At 39.9% G+C, this 19,512-nt stretch overlaps 1 protein-coding gene across 3 annotated transcripts in view; it reads right to left on the reverse strand.

The window, feature by feature from the left end:
- AQP9 (aquaporin 9) overlaps window positions 1–19,512 on the reverse strand; it is a 68,219-nt gene that overhangs the window by 42,374 nt on the left and 6,333 nt on the right. The gene's annotated exons all lie outside the window — the stretch shown is intronic.

The raw sequence follows: 19,512 nt of genomic DNA on the forward strand, positions 1-19,512 counted from the left end.
AAGTGTGAACCTGAAGTAGGAGAGGTAGCACATAAACAATTTCTTGACAGTGATGGATTAATTCTAAACCGCTCCCCCAGGGTGCATTTGTGAGGTCTTTCATAGAAATATAATATACAAACAATAATTTCATACATATAGAATGATTTTGTTTTACTCCTCCCTGAAGGCAGAGAAATTATCTTGATGGTCTTTCAATAGCCTCTGTAATCCCCAATTCTAAGACATATTGACTCACCTCAGTGCTAACTGCTGGATGGTAGGGTTAAGTAGGTGGCTTGATATCTTGAGGGACGCCCTTGGGCTACCCATCACACATGCACTGGCTTGGCTCCAGACCCTACACTGAATCCTAAGTGAGGTTGTACTAGGAACATGTTCCCCTTTCCTTATTCAAAAACATCCCCTGGGTCCATTTCATAGCCTATCAATTTCACTTACACTTGACCTATTTTTTTCCCAGAATCTCTATCTATTATAATAACTCTCTGAATTAAAACCACCACCACATTGGTGTCTTTCTTTCTAATTTAAACTGAATTAACTGCCCTGTGCACAACTTCCAAAGTAACTGGCATTTTGGCAGCATCTTCAGAAAACAAGAATAAAAGTTTAGTGACAACTGCCATGACTTGATTTAGACAATGCGGTGTAATGAGACACATCCGGACACAGGCCAGTCCTGAAATATTACTGCTTTCCATATAAGCATCTTCCTGCTTTTATGGTCTGATGTGCGTGCACTCGTGCTAGTCTAGAGGGGACAGAAAAGTTTTAAATGGCCTGAGTGGATTCAGGGAGGCCTCTGCCCTGTCAAATTTCATAATGATTAATACTCTCCTTTTCCACCCCAGATGCTGAAATGGTTTTTTTGTTCTTTCCTCGGGAGGATAATCGATGCTGTGTGCTGTGGGAAAGGAAGGAGGACAAATGAACAGTGTGGGGACTTCCCTGACCATCAGAAATTGCCACTCAGATTTCAGCCCAGATTTACATCATTGCTTTAAAATTTTAAAATACATTTATTATAGTCTCAGAGGCAATGAGGAAGTCAGGCAACTACCCTCTAGTATCACCCCTTGCCTGCCTCGTCCCACCTGAATTTACTGCACAGGGAAGCAGTCCTTGGATATCCTAATGTATCGTGGCCTGATTGCTAGGGAACTGGTCACCCACTCTGGTTTCCTTCTTCTGTGTGCCCAGTGTAGTTTTTTTCCTTCCAAAATGAAAGAACTTTCCTTCATGGTATTACTGAGAAATTTTCCAACCAACTCCCTGCCCTAACCTTTGAAAAGCCTGTCCTACCATTCTCCTTCTTAGATACAGAGAAAGCCTATTATCATATCCACTTTGTCTCAGTTTTCTGGTCTCCCTATCTGGAAAGCTGTTTTGGACCCATTACCCATTCATAACTCACCACACCTAACCTTTGTTCTTTGAAATTCAATCGTACTGTCCATACTATACAAGTAGTGCTTAGTTGTTTTCCAAATGCCGGACCTTGGTTTCCTTATCTAGAAAACAATTTCTAAGATTCCTTTCCATACCCACAGCAAACACTAGGCTGGTTTATTTTGTTTTATTGTTTCCTTAGGTGTTGTGTTTCCCACGCCCACCATCCCCTCCTTGTATGTGGAGGCCATGTACAGACCTTCAAGTTCTGTTCCACCTTCTTGTCAGGATCTAGCAACTGCTCAGTCTAACTGCCTTCTCCAGGAGAGTTAGAGAACTCACAAAAGCATGTAGAGGAGGAAAGGTGTTACAAGTCATGGATCTGGTCCTCACTGTGTCCTTCGCTGTGCCCCCAAAGCTCCTCATTCATCTCTCATTCATATTCTCCCAATAGCTTCACCAAGCTTTCTCTTCTTTCGTCTGCCAATCCACCAACCTCCTTTCTGCAAATACCACCACCTTCTACTTACTCCGTGCCTGTAAGTTGCCTTGAAGCTCAATGACAATGTAGAATATCACATTTGTATTCGTTATCCAGCACTATGTAACTACCCCTGAACTTAGTGGCTTAAAATGACAACATTTATTTTGCTTGTGAGTCTGCAGTTTGGGCAAGGTTGGTCAGGGCATTTCAACTCTGCTCCATTTGGTGTCAAGTATGATGGTTCAAAGTTGATAGGATTATAATTATCTAAAGGCTAACACATTCACGTGTTTAGTGGTTGATATTGGCTCTCAGCTGATGCCTTAGCTGGAGCATTGGCCCAAACACCTACAAATGGCCTCTCCATGTGGACTGGCTTCTTTACAACATGGTGGCTCGGTTCCAAGTGTGAGCACCATAGTCTCCAGAGCCTGGGGTCTTAAACCCTGCATGATGCTCTCTCCTCAGCCTTAGCACCATGCTGGTTCTGAACTCAATGGCACACATACTGGATCTTATATAGGCATTTCACCAACAATATCCTAAACAGGTATTCATCTGGTCCATGTTGGATTACTGTGAGGCATAGGGAGCTCATTATCACATCAGGCAGTTTGTGCTATATATTTTTTCATTGTTCCATTGGCTGGGGAGTCCTTCTTTATATGAAGTTGGAATCCTCTCTCCTGTAATTTCTGTCTATTAGCTCTAGGCCCATTCTTGGGACTATAAAGAATAAACTTCTTTCACATACCGGGCTTCTAATAAATGGAGGGAGCCTAAGGTCCTCTCTAAGTTCTCTTTCCTGGATGCCTGTCCCTTCATTTTTGATTCCTGAGAGTCAGATTCCCAGTGAGTCTCACCTGGTTGAGCTCTGGGTTGTCAGCATTCCTCTTAAAACACAGGGCCCAGAAATGGACACAGTCCTCCCTTATTTGTGTGTCATGTTCTGACATGGTAATTTATCCTATACCCTCTGCTCATTGCTTCTACTGCCATCTAGTGGGATACTCAGGCACAGGATGTACTTGAACTGTTCACGTATCTATGCCTGATTTTCCCAATTTTATAAGGTATACAAGATCATGTGTTAAACTTCTTTGTCTCTGTAACAGCATCTAGAATATTGGATGTAATTAAATAAACAGATTTTAGCTGCTGTTTCCAGGTACGACTGTCGGTGTCTGTGTAAATGAACATGTCAATTCTCAGTCTCAGCTTGATTATCTATTAAAGCGTAATAGTAATACCAGCCAGGCTTGTTTCATAGGATTGTTTAGTAAAGGTGCAAATGGGATAACAACAATGAAAGCACTATTTAAATGACAAAGGGCAATGACAAGTGCAGGATATTATTGCTTTTAATATAAACTAAAAAAGAAAACCCCCATTTTGGGTGAGTAAGTTAAGACCAACGGACTCATGAGCTTAACCACTGACTCACTGATGGGTAATAAAGCCAGGGAGAAACACATCTATGACATGTATTACAAATAGTTGCTGTTTCATTCCTAGTAGTGGGATAAATTTGCAGAAGAGAGAAAGTGGGAAGCTGACAAGAGCTTCACATTGTTTTGCCTATTTATGATTCCTCTCCAAAGATGGGTCCTTTCATATTTGGTGGGGTTTTAGTGCTTTTGGTAGGAAAGCAACACAGAAAGGGGAGAGGGTAAATACTGTTGTTATTATCAGGCACCACATGTGGCAGGAGTGGGAGAAAGAATTTCAGTGGAAAAGCAAGAAGGACATTTGAAAGGCAGTTGGACTGGTGACCAGTCATTCTCAATCACCCAGGCCAAACATTCTGGAATCATTTGTATTCCCTCCTCTTCTCTCCCTTTGCCATTCATACCCAATCATTCTCAAATTTTCTGAGTCTTCTTCTGCAGCCCCCAGCCAGTGTCCTCACCCCCAGTGTCTCCCCACTCAGTGACCATGCCAGATGAAGCACAACTTATATGCCATTACTCAGGAAGTAGCAGCACAAACACCTCCACCTGGTCCTCAGGGCCCTCTGGTGCCTTGCCTCGTGACTCATCCACTTTCTGCCCGGTATTCTTCAGCATAAATCTGCATCAGCCAGGCTGGTGTCCCAGTCACTTGAGTCCTTTGAGCTCATGACATTCATTCCCACCCTGTACACCTGCTCATGCTATACCTTCCAGCAAAATGTCCCTTCTCTTCACTTTCCCCAGCCAAACCCAATCTATTCTTAACACTGAACTGAAATCCTACCTCCTCTGTGGGGTTTTTCTTTGACAGCTTCAGCCTGCAGAGGCCTCTTCTGCTTCTTCTACTATGTCTTTACAATGTCATTTCATTATATTCCACCTTGCCTTGTGTCACCCCACCAAGACTGTAGCGTCTGCCACAGCAGCTCAAACAATATCTGATGTAATATATTAAAATGTCTAAACATAATCAGGGAAAATAAAACCCTGTGTAAATGTCTTTTCAAGAGAAACAGTCAATTTCAGGGTGGGATGTGAGAAGTGGGAGGTGTGATTTCTAAGAAATATCAGTTGGGCTGCTGGCAAGTTCCCAACTGAGCCATGACCCCTACGACAAGCTGATTACTGGACACAGATCAAGTTATTATCACAGACAAATGCTGGAGATGAGGAGAAAGGATAATAAGCCTACTATTCTCAAAACTCTTAGGTATCTATTACCTCCTTTACAGTGCCAACCAAGATATTCCCAACACAGTACACAGTGCATAATAGACCCTCAACAAATATTTATTTAGTCAGTATGTAAAACAGAGACTCAATAAACATTTATTTAGTAAGTAGGTAAAAATTGAGCCCTTTCAGAAAAACAGTCATTAATAAAGGCTAGGGATTCTTTAGCAAAATGTTTACAAATGTTTGCAAATGCTTGCAACACGAGGCCAATGATCACTAGGGAAACTTGTAATTATTATAAGGGGTCTGTGATTCTTTGTGTGCATCAAACATGGTCCAAATAAGGGGAAAAAAAACCATGTCTCATATCTACTTTTTGTAGTTCAGTATTTTCAGAATTAATAGATACTGAAAGAAGAGTTGAAAGGACTTCTTGGGAAATACTGTCATGGACTTTGGAGTTAAGGCTCCATGAAATGCTTACTATCTTTACTCATCCATTTAGGGTAGCATGGATAAAGAAATATAAACACCAGCTATGACCTATTTGGTGTGTTCTTTGTGCTGGGTTCCATGCTAAGTGCCTTACCTGTATTACTTCATCATTATCAACTTATGTTCACCCTAGGAGAAAAGTATGGTATTATTATCTCCCTTTTATGGATGAAGAAATTGAGGCTGAGAGAGGCCAAGCAATTTCTCTAATGTTACATAATAAAAAATAAAAGAGACAGAACCTGGATTTGATCCCAGGTCTGTCCTAATCAGAGGCCTGTGCTCTTAACCATTACACATTGGGTGGAGTGAGAGGTCATCAGAAGGAACAAATACCCCCGAGAATTGATAGAAATATTCAGGTAGAATGCTGGGCTCCCACAGTGTGGGATCAGGGCACCAGTTTTCCTATCTCATACTGCAAGTGAAGGGCTGTCCGGGAATGCTGAAGGACTTGGAGACCCATGATAGCAGCCATCTGTTATCAATCTACCCAGTGCAAACAACTGCATTGTAAACCAGGTGTATCAGTCCAAGGGGGCTGAAGGCCTGAGGATGATGCTCATTTGGGGACTCTTCTTATAGTTCTTGGGCTCCTGTACCAGGGCACGTGGCGTTTCTGATGATAACAAACATGGTCACTTTGGTCCGACACTTGTGAATTTTTACCAAAGTTTCTAGTGACCCAGCGAAAAATCTTTTCAGGCCCATTTCCCTTCTTTCTCAGAGACCAGTGAGATAGGCTGGTTGACTAAGTGCAGCTTTTCAGTTTATGCAAAACCTGTTTCACTGATTAACATTTGCTTGCTCTCTTGCTCCTCCTGCCATAGGCAACTTCCACTTTTGTCTGTCTTCTTTCCTCTTGGTGTCTCGCAACTTTGTGGTCATCGGGAGAAGGTACACTCATGTGCCCGATGCTGACCAAACCTGCCTGGTACCGGAAGTGAGTGGGCTGAGATAATGGTGGGGCAAGGCCTTTATCTGTACTGATGAACCACACCCACGAGCCACATAGATGGCACTGGCCAGCATTCTGGGGCCTTATTAGCACTCCTATCTGTTCTCAACACTAAGATCCAAGAAGTGAAGCCATTCCCCCACTCTCACCTGCCCCTTTAACCAGACCCAAGAAGTAACCCAAGGGGCCATTGTAAAATGCCCCAACATTTCCCAAGCTCACCTGGCTAGTATTTATTTATTACCATTCTCTTGAAAACTTTTCTAAGAAGGGAATATCCTCCTTTAATTTAGTAATGCCAGTTTGGGACATGTTTGTTGCGTCTCACGTGGGAAGCAACCATGTGAGCCAAGAATGTGAGTCATGTATGACTGTTTACCTTGTACATTGGTGCAGGTCTTCTTGAAATTTAGGGGAGGAATATATTTTAAATGAAAAATATCCTTTAGTGGAGAATTTGTCATTTAATGTAAATGTTCATAAAACAGAAGTCAGTATTCAAAGAGTATGCCTGTGGCAACATTTGTAATTTAAATGAACTGATTTGTTTACACACACACATATATGTTACAAATACTCTCTTTTAGTCCCCATAATAACTCCAGGGAAGGAAAACTCTGCTGTTTTCTTCTAAAGAAACCGTTGGACAAAGAAATTAAGTAATTTGCCCGAGGCCATACAACTAGTGAAAAGATCTTTTGGAACCTAAAATTAACATTTGTGTCCAAAGGTTGTGTTTCTTTACTTACCCTAAACTGCCCTCAACTGTACCTGAACAAAATAAGTAGTGTGTCCAGATTTGTGCTTTACAAGTCTGTCTTTCAAAAAATGTAATATAATAAACTAAGATCCCCAAATCTGCAAGTAGCCCTAATTGTGATCTGGCATTCACCCAGCCATTCCTTCCTCTCGTCATTTATTCCTCCATATATATGTACATTCGGCACATGTGGTGCCTCATGGTAGCAGGGGTGCAAACAAAATTCAGACACAGGTCCTCTAAGAGCTCACAGAGTAGTGGGAGAGGTAAGATAGCTGAGAACCGGTAAGAAAAATATGGATGAAGTGTGGTGCTGTTATTTAATATTCTAAGCTTGTTATTTTTTTTTTGATGTTTATTTATGTTTGAGAGAGAGAGAGAGAGAGAGAGAGAGAGACAAAGCGTGAGTGGGGGAAGGGCAGGAGAGGGAGACACAGAATCTGAAGCAGGCTCCAGGCCCTGAGCTGTCAGCACAGAGCCCGATGAAGGTCTCAGACCCACGAATTGCAAGATCATGACCTGAACAGAAGTTGGACTCTCAACTGACTGAGCCACCCAGGCACCCCACTAAGCTTGTTATTAGTAAATGGCTTAAACATTTATGGCTAGAGAAAGTATACCTGGAAATATGGTTTTATAGTTTAGTTTTACGACCTAAGTGAGCTATTTTGACATTTCAGTCTCCCCAAATTCTTGAATTATCTGATTAATACCCCAAATTATTGAATCATCGTAGTATTTAATAATACTATTAAATCTGAGATGTATTAATATATGCACATAACAGATTGGCCTAATGAGCAACTTGATTAAAATTATATGAGATCAAGATTTCTCTTCTGGTACTGCCTGAAATAAAAATGGTTTTCACATGATTGCCTCAATCAATTTTGCCAGGTGTTAGGATGAGAAAAGAAAAGGATGACAATCTTGCACTGAGGAATTTGATTTCCAATAGCAGGCCTCTTATAAACAGATGATATTGAATAGAAGGCTGAGGCCCTCACAATCTCTCCACTTGCCCTTTTCTGGTGAGAATAGTTTGTAGAGTGTGGTTAAGGACATCTTGAGAGCACAGTCACAAACTGGTGGTCCATGACTGAAGACAGTCTATGAGTGGGATTGACTCAGTGATATGCTTGGCCTACATGGTGATTTTTTTTTTAATTTTAGAAATTGTTGCTAGTATTTAATCTTATTTTTTAATGGTTATTTATTTGTTTTGGGGGGTGAGGGGCAGAGAGAATCTAAAGCAGGCTCCATGCCCAGCGTGGAACCCAACGCGGGGCTCCATCTCATGAACCATGAGATCATGATATGAGCTGAAATCAAGAGTCTGAGCTTGACCTACTGAGCTACCCAGGCACCCTTGTTGCCAGTATTTAAAAAGAAAAATTACACATAGACCTTTTTTTTTTTTCAAACTTGAAAGTCTGATAAAAATCTACCCCATTCCTACTTGGCCACAGTGGAGACAGTCTGGGTGGCAGATGCCTCCTGAGACAGGACAGACACTTCCTTCTTAACCTTGCCATGTCCACTTCACCCATATATGTTACCGGCCTCATCTCAATAAGCTTTGGGGCTACTGACTCCCATCTTAAGCCCTGGGAGGAGAAATCCATTTCGCTTTTGGTGTCGGTGACTTCCTGACCCCACAGATATCCTGGTGATAACAGCCCCAAGATGAGATGCAGCACAGACTCTCAGTTCCTGGAGAGAGAGTCTGTGGCTACCTTCAAATGAAAGACTGACTATGGGCAAGACTTTAAGGTAGCAGTGATAGGGAGACCAAAAGCACAGTCTCCATTATTATTTTGTACAGTTTATTTTGAGAGACAGAATGCATGAGTTGGGGAAGGACAGAGAAAGAGGGAGAGAGAGAGAATCCCACGCAGGCTCCACACTGTCAGCGCCGAGCCTGATGCAGGGCTTGAACTCATGAACTGTGAGATCATGACTTGAGCCGAAATCAAGGGTCAGACGCTAAAGTGACTCAGCCACCCGGGTGCCCCGTATAGTCTCCATTCCTGAGAAGGGAGTCACTTTGGGCCTTTGCCAGAGGTTCTCCTCCTCCTATAAACATTTTGTTTTTTGTAACTGGAGAGGAAGGAGAACAAATGCCAATCTGTCAATACATTCTCTGCAAACCTTGGCCCTTCAGCCTGTGCTGTAGGTATATGTTACTATAAGTCGCACATCCTACCTATCATACATCTATTTAGTTTTTGTGACTATATCCACTGGAAAATGTCATGATAATAGAAACAACAACAACAGCTAATATTTTATTGAGTGCTTTTTATGAGTTAAGTACTTTCCATACATTAGCCCATTGGTCCTCACATCAACCCTTTGAGTCAGGTCCTCTCTCCTACTTCCTCCATTTTACGAACAAGGGAATGAAGTTTAGAGAGGTTAAGAGAATTTCTCACATTCACACACATGGGGCCCAGGTTTGACTACACATGATTTTGACCACTGGATAGGTGAATGTATCACCTGTCATGTATAGCACATGTATCACACTGTCATGTACATTGCTTCCATTATTCTTCCCAACATTTAATCCGCATTTAAAAATTGGAAGGCCAGGGCGCCTGGGTGGTTCAGTTGAGTAAGTGTCCGACTTCAGCTCAGGTCATGATCTCATGGTTCGTGGGTTTGAGCCCCAGGTTGGGCTCTGTGCTGACAGCTCAGAGCCTGGAGCCTGCTTTGGATTCTGTGTCTCAGTCTCTGCCCCTCCCCGGCTCTCAGTCTGTCTCTCTCTCTCAAAAATAAATAAACGTTAAAAAAAATGTTTTTTAAATAGAACAAAAAGTGGAAGGCTGGAGAGAGACAAGCCAACACAGACTCTTAACTATAGAGAGCAAACTGATGGTTGGGGTCGGGGTAATGGGTGAAATAGGTGATGGGGATTAAGGAGGGCACTTGTGTTGAGCACTGGGTGTTGTATGGAAGTGTTGAATCACTATATTGTACACCTGAAACTAATATTACACTGTATACTAACTGTAATTAACATAAAAACTTTTTTTAAAAAAATGGAAGACTGGATAACCGGACAGAATTCATACAGCTAATAAGTGGCAGAATTTGAGTCTGGAACCAGGTCTTCTGATTTCTAGCTCTGTGTCCCTCCTGTGCCAACTGCTGCTGTTTTGGTGGGTCTGTTTGTTCCCTTTATTAGGACAGGATGCATATTTATGCACAGCTTTCTAGTCAGTTAGTTTTCAAACTGGAAAATAAAATGTTCTCAGTCATAACAAAAATAGTCACAAAAAAAAACCCAAGACTGAAACCTGGACCTTCTGGTTAAAAATAAAGTATTTGATGGTATGTGGCCTGAGAAAATATCAGGATAAGATCAATCACCCCTCAAGAACCAGCTGTACTTGAAAAGAGATGATGTTAGGGCAAGCTCATAAAAACAGAGGAATCTGAAATTTGAGAACCAGGTGAATGGGCGAATGGCCAACCTCAGTGCTCTCTAAGTAGAAAAGAGGACCAAGCACAAACTTGGGTCTCAGAAATATAAGGTGATAAACATCATTCTTTCTCATAGGATGAAAAGAATGCTCTCCTTTTCTGGCCTATATCAGGTGTTCATGTCCCTCCACTCATCCAAAATAATGCTAGCTTGGACAAGAACTTGGTCACAATCCCTGGGTCAGAATTAGGAACTAATTAAACATTTATTTATTAAGGTATGAGTGTTCAATAGGATAAGCATGGGTCTGATGATGCTGTACATAGATGGAGGGTTGCTGAGGACAGTTCTCTCCCCCTCCCCCACTTTTTTTGGTAAATGTTTATTTATGTTTGAGAGAGACAGAAAAAGCATGTGAGCAGGGGAGGGACAGACAGACAGACAGAGAATCCATCGCAGGTTCTGCACTAACAGCAGAAAGCTTGATGTGGGGCTTGAACGCACAAACCGTGAGATCATGACCTGGGCCCAAGTCAGATGCTTAACCAATGGGACCACCCAGGCACCCCAAGGACAGCTCTCTCTTTATTCAAAGTGGCCTAACAATGTTAAGAACACCTTGGGTCACTTTCAGTCTGGAAGATACCTGAAGACAGGAATTCTGGGCAAATTTGTTTCTTAGATTCATTCCAGACCCGGTATGTTCCACAGACCATCAGTTCCATGAGATGCTCCTCAAAAAAAAAAAAAAAAAAAAAGGGATCTGTGCAGGGGCCATGCTAATCTCTGTATTTTTCTAATTTTTCTCCAAAGAAGACATACAGATGGCCAACAGACACATGAAAACATGCTCAACATCACTCATCATCAGGCAGTGCAAATCAAAACTACAATGAGCTATCACTTCACACATGTCAGAATGTCTAAAATAAAAAACACAAGAAACATCAAGTGTTGGCGAGGATGTGGAAGAAAGGAACCCTTATGCACTATTGGTGGGAATGCAAGCTAGTGCAGCACTATGGAAAACAGTATGGATGTTCCTCAAAAAATTGAAAATAGAATGACCATATAATACAGTAATCACACAAGTGGGTATCTACTCAAACAATATGAAAACACTAATTCAAAAAATATATGCACCTTTATGTTTATTGCAGCATTATTTACAATAGTCAAATTATGGAAGCACCCCAGTGTCCAATGATACATGAATGGATAAAGAAGATGTGGTATAAATACACACAATGGAATATTATTCAGCCATAAAAAGGAATGAAATCTTGCCATTTCCAAGGTGATGGATGGATCTAGAGGGTATAATGCTAAGCAAAATCAGTCAGTCAGAGAAAGACAAATACCATATGATCTTACTCATGTGTGGAATTTAAGAAACAAAACAAATGAACAAAGGAAAAATAGAGACAGACCAGGAAACAGATTCTTAACTATAGAAAACAGATGACTACCAGAGTGGAGGTGGGTGTGGGTGATGGGTGAGATAGGTAATGAGGTTAGGAGTACACTTATCCTGATGAGCATTGAGCAATGTATAGAATTGTTGAATCACTATATTGTATGCCTGAAATCAATATAACACTACATATTTACTATACTGAAATTAAAATTTTAAAAAGGGATTTGTTGGCGTGACTGGGTGGCTCAGTTGATTAAGCGTCTGATTGTTGGTTTTGGCTCCAGTCATGATCTCATGGTTTGTGAGATCAAGCTGAGTCGGGTTCTGTGCTGATAGAGAGAAGCCTGCTTGGGATTCTCTCTCTTTCCCTCTCTCTCTCTGCCTTTCCTCCCTCTCTCTCTCTCAAAATAAATAAACATTAAAAAAATAAAAAAGGAATTTGTAGTCAAGTAAGTCCAGGGTCTATATATTCTATTTCCCTCTTAGAGTTTATAGTGAACATTAAAAGCTCTGATAAGTCCTATAGTTGAAGAAACTGCTTAACTTGGTTTAAACCAGTGTTTTCCAAACATATTTGGGACGGACAGCATATTTTCTTTCACTTAATTCTTATTTGCATTTCACGGAACTAGTATTCTTCAGAATACATTATGAGCAACTACCTAAAACACCTTGAAGGGAGAAAATCTGCTGAGTCAGCTCTTTTAGGGGAACAGGGGATTGAAGAAAATGTACATGAATATGTAAATTTTTTTTCAAATACAAAGGGTATACAATAAAATATAAGAAATTTATCTCTTGGTGTGTGTGGGTGGCTCAGTCAGTTAAGCATCTGACTTTGGCTCAGGTCATGATCTCACCTGTATTGGGCTCTCTGCTATCAGCACAGACCTCGCTTCAGATCCTCTGTCCCCCTCTCACTCTGCTCCTCCCTTGTGCACAAGCACTCTCTCTCAAGCAAAAAAAACTTAAAAAATAAAAGAAATTTGTCTCTTTCCCATCCCAGATTTTATATTTTATTCTTTACAGTAACTAATATCACTACTTCCTGGTATATCCTGTAAAAATGTGTGTGTGTGTGTGTGTGTGTGTGTGTGTGTGTGTGTATGTGTTTATACAAATAGGAGTATTTTATACATACCATTTTCTGCTGGCTTTTTCAAGTTGTTAGCTTAATGAATCTTTTCATAACAGCATATAAGAATTGGCCTCATTATCTGTAATTCCTATATAGCAGTTCATTGTAAGGATGCACCCCAATTTCTTTAACCACTTATTTGTTGATAGAGGCATGGGTTTTTCAGGAGGTTTCCTCCCTAGAAAATCTAAACTTTGAAATAGAGACTAAGGCATGTGGGCTGATTCTAGGCTGGGAGAGAAATGAAGCCCTCAGATCTTTTTTGGTCTTGGCTGGTCATGCCGGGACTGTGTGTCTTAGCATGATCAGCCAATCTATCATGATGGAGAAGGGGGGCACATTTTGCTGGCATATTTTCTCTTAAAGCATTTTCTTTGCTTGGTGGGTTCAGTGGGCTCAGCAATCCTACCAGGACATGAAATAAGGTGCCCACTACATGTATGGAGTAGACTTCATTGCTGGGCTGTTGTAGCATTTTGATCAGGCCTATCAGCTACCTCACTTTTATGAGGCTTCTCTTCCTCCCAGTCCTTCAGTTTATGCTGTATCTTCATCATAAGGCTGATGAGTAAAGAGGAGACAACGTCTGCTCTCATTTCTATGTTCTCCTTTCTTGTCAAGTAATGGAAACATGTTGCAATGGGCTTTGTCACTAAAGAAAAAAATGAACCAAACCCATTCTGGAAAGTAGAAAACAAAAATACTTCCTCTTTGAAAGTCAATGAATGTAGCAAGTTTTCTGAGTCAAAATTCAAACTCAGGGATCAAAAACAGAGTTCTGTTTGGCAGAATTGTTTGGCTTTAGGAATCTGTAGCCTTTAGATCAATGACCCAGAACAGACTTTTCTCCCCAGGTCTTTTGGAACTCTGAAATTTTCCAGGCCAGTCTGGCCCTTCATGTTCACTGTTGGTAAGGGGAACTCTATAGGAAAGTCCTCCTTCAGCTGATCCTGACTCAGGCTGTAAGGACTAGAAGAGAATCAGCTTCATTTGGAGAAAGCATGGGATTTCCTAGTTAGTCATTCATGGTCACACATCCCATGTGGGGGAAAGGGAGCAGAGAGACATTTTTTTTTTAATGTTTATTCATTTATTTTTGAGACAGAGAGAGAGAGTGAGTGAGGTGGGTGGGGAGGACAGAGAGAAAGGGAGACAGAGAATCCCAAGCAGGCTCTGCACTATCAATGCAGAGCCTAATGTGGGGCTCAAATCTACAAAACTGTGAGATCATGACCTGAGCAGAAACCAAGAGTCAGACACTTAACAGACTGAGCCACCTAGATGCCCTGCAGAGTGCCACTTTTTTGGGGAGAGTGCTCTTCAACAGGGTATGCACATTCATCAGTCTTCCTTTTCTAGTTTTCCACTTTACAACAATCATTTCTTGTTGGTGACATGCCCAAGCAACCTCCCAGAAACAAATGTAAGCCTGCTGTGGAAGAACAACCCCACAGTGCCGGCCGTACAGAATTCCCACAGAGAAAAGCAAACCCTCCTGGAAGAGTTTACACTACAAATTTACAAAACACTAAAGGAAGTTTTCTTTTGTGAATGAGAGTGCATAAAATAAACAGGATTATTAGTTCCCCCAAAACTTGAGATGAACAGAACAATCATAAAATACCATCAGTACATTAGGCTTTAGTGAGTTAGGGAAAAGAAACACATGAGAAGAGAAAAGAAAAGCAATTTTTGAAAAGAACCAAATAGAACTTCTAGAAATGAAAACATATTAATGAAACTAAAGACTTAATGAATGTATTAAAAGATTAGATACAACAGAGAGGAATTCGTGCATTGGAAAATAGATTTGAGACAACTACATAAAATTCATCATGGAGAGATTAAGAGATACAAATATGACAGAAGGGTAGAGACGTAAATAAAAAAAGTAAGAAGGTCAGGCATATATGCACATTTAATAGGAATTCTATAAGGAGAAAACAGAGAGACTGGGGAGAGGCAAGGCGATTAAACTAAGAATTTTCTAGAACTGTATAAATTGTGAATCTTTAAATGCTGATAAACAATGAATCCTGAGCGTTATGTGTAAAATAAAATAAGCCTTAGTCATATTGTAGTGAAATTTCAAGGGAAAAAAAAGGGAAAGTCTTTTTGTTGTTGTTGTTGCTTTTATAATTTTTAAAATTTCAGTATAGTTGAAACACAATGTTACATTAGTTTTAGGTGTACAACATAGTGATTCAACTTCTCTATATGTTATATTCTGCTCCTTTCCAATGCAGTTACCATCTGTCACCAAACAACACTATTACAATACCATTGACTAGATTCCCTATGCTTTTATTCCTGGAAGCCTGTATCTCCCACTCCCCTTCACCCATTTTGCCCATTCCTCTATTCTTCTCCCCTCTGGTGACCATCATTTTGTTCTCTGTATTTATAGGCCTGATTCTGCTTTTTGTTTATTTATCCATTCGTTATGTTTTTTTAGATGTCACATCTGAGTGAAATCACATGGTATGTGTCTTTCTCAGTCTGGCTTAAATACCCCCTCTATCTAGGCCTGTCCATGTTGTCGCAAATGGCAAGATCTCCTTCTTTTTTTATGGCTGTATAATATTTGTGTGTGTGTGCGTGTGTGTGTGTGTGTGTGCCACATAAAAAGAGAAACTCTTAATAGAAACTAGGGAAATTCAGATTAAGACAAGAATTAGATGAACACTAGACTTGTCAACAGCAATAAGAGACATTGGAAGGACACCTGCGAATTGCCAAGCAAAACCAGTTGTCAACCTCAAATTCATCAGCCAATCATTGAAACTTGAGAGTGAAATAAAGAAAAACTCAGGCAAACAAAGACAGGGAAAGTTTATTCCTCACACACCCTTTCTGGAAAATTTCCTAAGGAAAGGTTTTTTTACTGCACAAAGAAGGAAAATGCACCTAAAAGTAATGCATATATGTATAAGTAATTAGCAAATAAACTGATAAGTGGTAGTAAATTTAAATAAGTAATCATCATTAAAAATACCAATAATAAAAATATTGGAGGTAGAATTTAAATATCAGACAATAATGACATGTAAGATAGAGTGGTTGATTACAATCAGGATTTTAAAAAGTTTTTGTGTTGTTCAGACGGAAAGAAGTTGATTCACTTTAAACTTTGTTAACTCTAGAATACATTTTTTAAAGATGAAAGGGTAAATACTTAAAAATAGAACAAGCACAGGAGAAAGGGGAGAAAAAGAAACCTGTTCAACTCGATGGAAAAATGTAAGAAAGGTCACTTAAAAAGGGGGGCCGGGCACCTGGGTGGTTCAGTCAGTTAAGGGTCAGACTCTTGATTTCTGCTCAGGTCATGATCTCACAGTTTGTTCATGAGATTGAGCCTCTGCTTGGTATTCTCTCTCTCCCTCTCTCTGCCTCTCCCCATTCATGCTGTCTCTCTTCTCTTTCTTTCAAAATAAACTTTAAAAAAAAAAGATCAAAGCAGAAATTACTGAGTGAAAAAAAAACACATTAAAAATTAGAGAGAATCATCACAAGTACAGTAGAGATATTAAAAGCCATATGGAAATACTATGAAAAATTATTTCACAATTATTGCTTTCACTGTATTGATTTTGAAAATATTAGCAATTTTTAAAAACTATGTTTGAAAACACAAGTGAAGTACAGTTTCCTAGAAAAAATATAAATTGCTAAAATGTAATTAAGAATAGAAAATCTAGGGGCTCCTGGGTGGCGCAGTTGGTTTGGCTGAGTGTCTGACTTCGGCTCAGGTCATGATCTCAAGTTCTGTTGGTTCAAGCCCTGCATCAGGCCACATGTTGACGGCTCGGAGCCTGGAGCCTGCTTCATATCCTGTGTCTCCCTCTCTCTCTGCCTCTCCCAACTTGTGCTCTCTCTCTCAAAATAATAAATAAACATTAAAGAAATTTTTAAAAAAGAATGGAAAATCTAACTTAGACAATTAGACATAAGTTTTAGAGAAATCTTGTACACTTCTCTCTCTCTCGCTCTTTTTTTAGTGCATATGCTAAGTAATCTTCAAGGAGTAGGTAATCCTTACTTTATACAAAGTGTTTCAGAAAATATAAAAAGAGGGAAAGAACTACTTTTCATGGTGCTAATGTAATCTTGGTGATTAAATTAGACAAAGGACAACATAAAAAGAAATTATAGTCCAAATCCTTAATAAAACATTGCAAATGAAATGCCACATGATTAGGTGGAAATTCATCTCAGAAATGTAAGGATGGTTTAATGCTAAAAACATTGTCAATGTAATTTTCTTCATCAACAGATAAAAGAGTAACCCCTATGCTTATCTCAATAAATATAGAAGAGATACTTTTTTAAAAATTCAATAAACATCCCTAATGAAAGTTTTAGTAAATGAGGGGCAGATAGGAATTCCCTTACTCAAATCAAGAATGCCTACCCAAAGCCTATAGGAACTATCACACTTAATGGTAAAACATGAGAAGTAGATTCTTTAAAGTTGGGAATAAAATAACAATGCTACAATGATAGCTTCTAATAACCTTGTACTAGGAAGGTTTTAACCATGGTAATAAGAAGAAATTAAATATTAAGGTCTAGAAAGAAAGAAAATAAAATTTCTCATATTCTCAGGGAAAAAAAATTGTTTGCACCAGCACAATCCAATAGAACTTTTCACATTAAGAAGGGCACTTGTTGTGGGAGCACTGGGTGTTATATGTAAGCGATGAATTACTGGGTTCTAATCCTGAAACCAATATTGTGCTATAGGTTAACTAATTTGAATTTAAATAAAAACTTGGAAGAAAAAAAAGAAAGTAATTATAACAAAAATATATGGCATTGGTGCTGGTTTGGACAGAGAAATCACTAGAACTAAAAAAAGTTTTGACATACAACCACCTTTATATATGAACTGATATATGATCTATCTAACTGGTATATGATATCATCACAATCAGTAGAAGCAGAACAGACTGGTCAAATACATTACTGAAACAATTGGCTATTTTACCAGATAAAGGGCACCTACTCTGCACCATACACCAGAATAAATTCTAATGATTTAAAGACTTAACTATGAAAAGTAAGATGTTAAGCTATAAGAAAACACAAAATATCAAAATCCTATTATAATCAATAAGAAAAAGTTAAAAAATGCAGAGGATATGAGCAGGCAATTTAAAGAATAGGAAAGCTAAAGCTTCAGTAACCTTGAAAAAGCTGGTGGATTGCACTAGAAATTCATTAAAATTACTAGTGAAATTCTATTTCTTTTTTTTTTAAGTTTATTTATTTATTTTGAGAGAGAGAGAGAGAACGCACGAGGGAAAGGCACAGAGAGAGGGAGAGTGAAAATCCCAAGCAGGCTCAGCACTGTCGCATGTCAACGCAAAGCCTAACACGGGGCTCAGTCTCACAAACCGTGAAATCATGCCCTGAGCTGAAATCAAAGGTCAGACACTTAACCAACTGAGCCACCCAGGTACCATAGCTTCTTATATGTCGAATGGGCAAAAATCTAAAAGTTGGATAATATCAAGGGTCAGTGAGTACATGGAAAACGGAGACTCCTATGTTGTTGATGGTACTTAAATTTAAAACCACTTTAAGAGCAATTTTACAATATGCATAAGTTGAAGATGCACATGCCTAGGGCCACCAAACCTACTTCTAAGTATGTACTCAGAAGAACTCTGGGACACACTTACAGGACACGTACAAAGACGTTCACTGCAGCAGTGTTGGTAATGTGTTGCAAACCACGTAACAGTTCACGAGGGGAACGGATACACACACCCACCGTACTACAAAAGTAAAATGAATTGCCCACACCTACATGTCCCCAAATAGATAAATCTCAGAAAGCGTATTTGGGAGGAAATTTTCAAATCGTAGAAGGCATACAAACTATGAAGCCATATATGTACATTTTGAAAACATATAAAACATATATTGTTTCAGGCAACAGCAGTGGAAGTTCAAAAGCATACATGAGAACGGTAATTTCAGCATGGTGAAGAAAAACCAGAGATTTGATTCTAATCCCAGCTCCACCACATATTTGCCTGTGGGCAAGTTGCTCGATCATACTAAGCCTTCATTTCCTTATCTGTAAAATAAGAAAAATTCCCTTACCTCATGAGATTTTTCCAGAACCAATGATTGTCTGGGTACAGTGTATGTTCAACAAATGTTTACCCCTTTCCTGGTCTTTTGTCCTCATCTCATCACCATGCTGGAAGGCAGAGAACCTTCTGCATCAGCCTTCTCACAGCTGCTAAAGGTACAGGGCAAGGGCCCACATAGAACCTTACATGCTTAGTTCTTCCACACTTTCATATTTAGAACTTGGGACTTTCTTAAAGTGACAGAACACCCAGTACAGAAGTACAGACCCATGAGAGGCTGAGAACTAAACGTAAATCGAAAGTAAATAATAAGAATCAGGTGGAATTGACTGTGGTGGAAAAAGCATTTGACAGAATCCTGTGAGTGTGTGGGTCTCTGTTTCTTCATCTGAAGGACACAGAGGCATGGCATTTGGGGCCAGAATCAGCCAGGCACTGCTGACAGCAGAGGCTTCTGCCCAATCATATGTTGGCAGACTGACAGCTCTAGCTCAGTGGGACCCTCATCATTGGCAGCCAGGCTTGGAGGGGGACAGGTCTTTGCAAAGTCATAAGCCAGACCAAGCAGAGAGGAAACAGAGAAAGGGCAGGTGACTGTTGAGCAAGAAAGTGTGAGAGAAGAGTTATGGTGTCCCTTTATTCCCCCTTGCCTATTGGTCCCTTGCTCTGAGCCACAAGGTGTCCTCAAGGAGAATCCAGAAAATAGA

Source organism: Lynx canadensis, chromosome B3 (genome assembly GCF_007474595.2).
Source record: "Lynx canadensis isolate LIC74 chromosome B3, mLynCan4.pri.v2, whole genome shotgun sequence".
Classification (NCBI taxonomy): Eukaryota; Metazoa; Chordata; class Mammalia; order Carnivora; family Felidae; genus Lynx; species Lynx canadensis.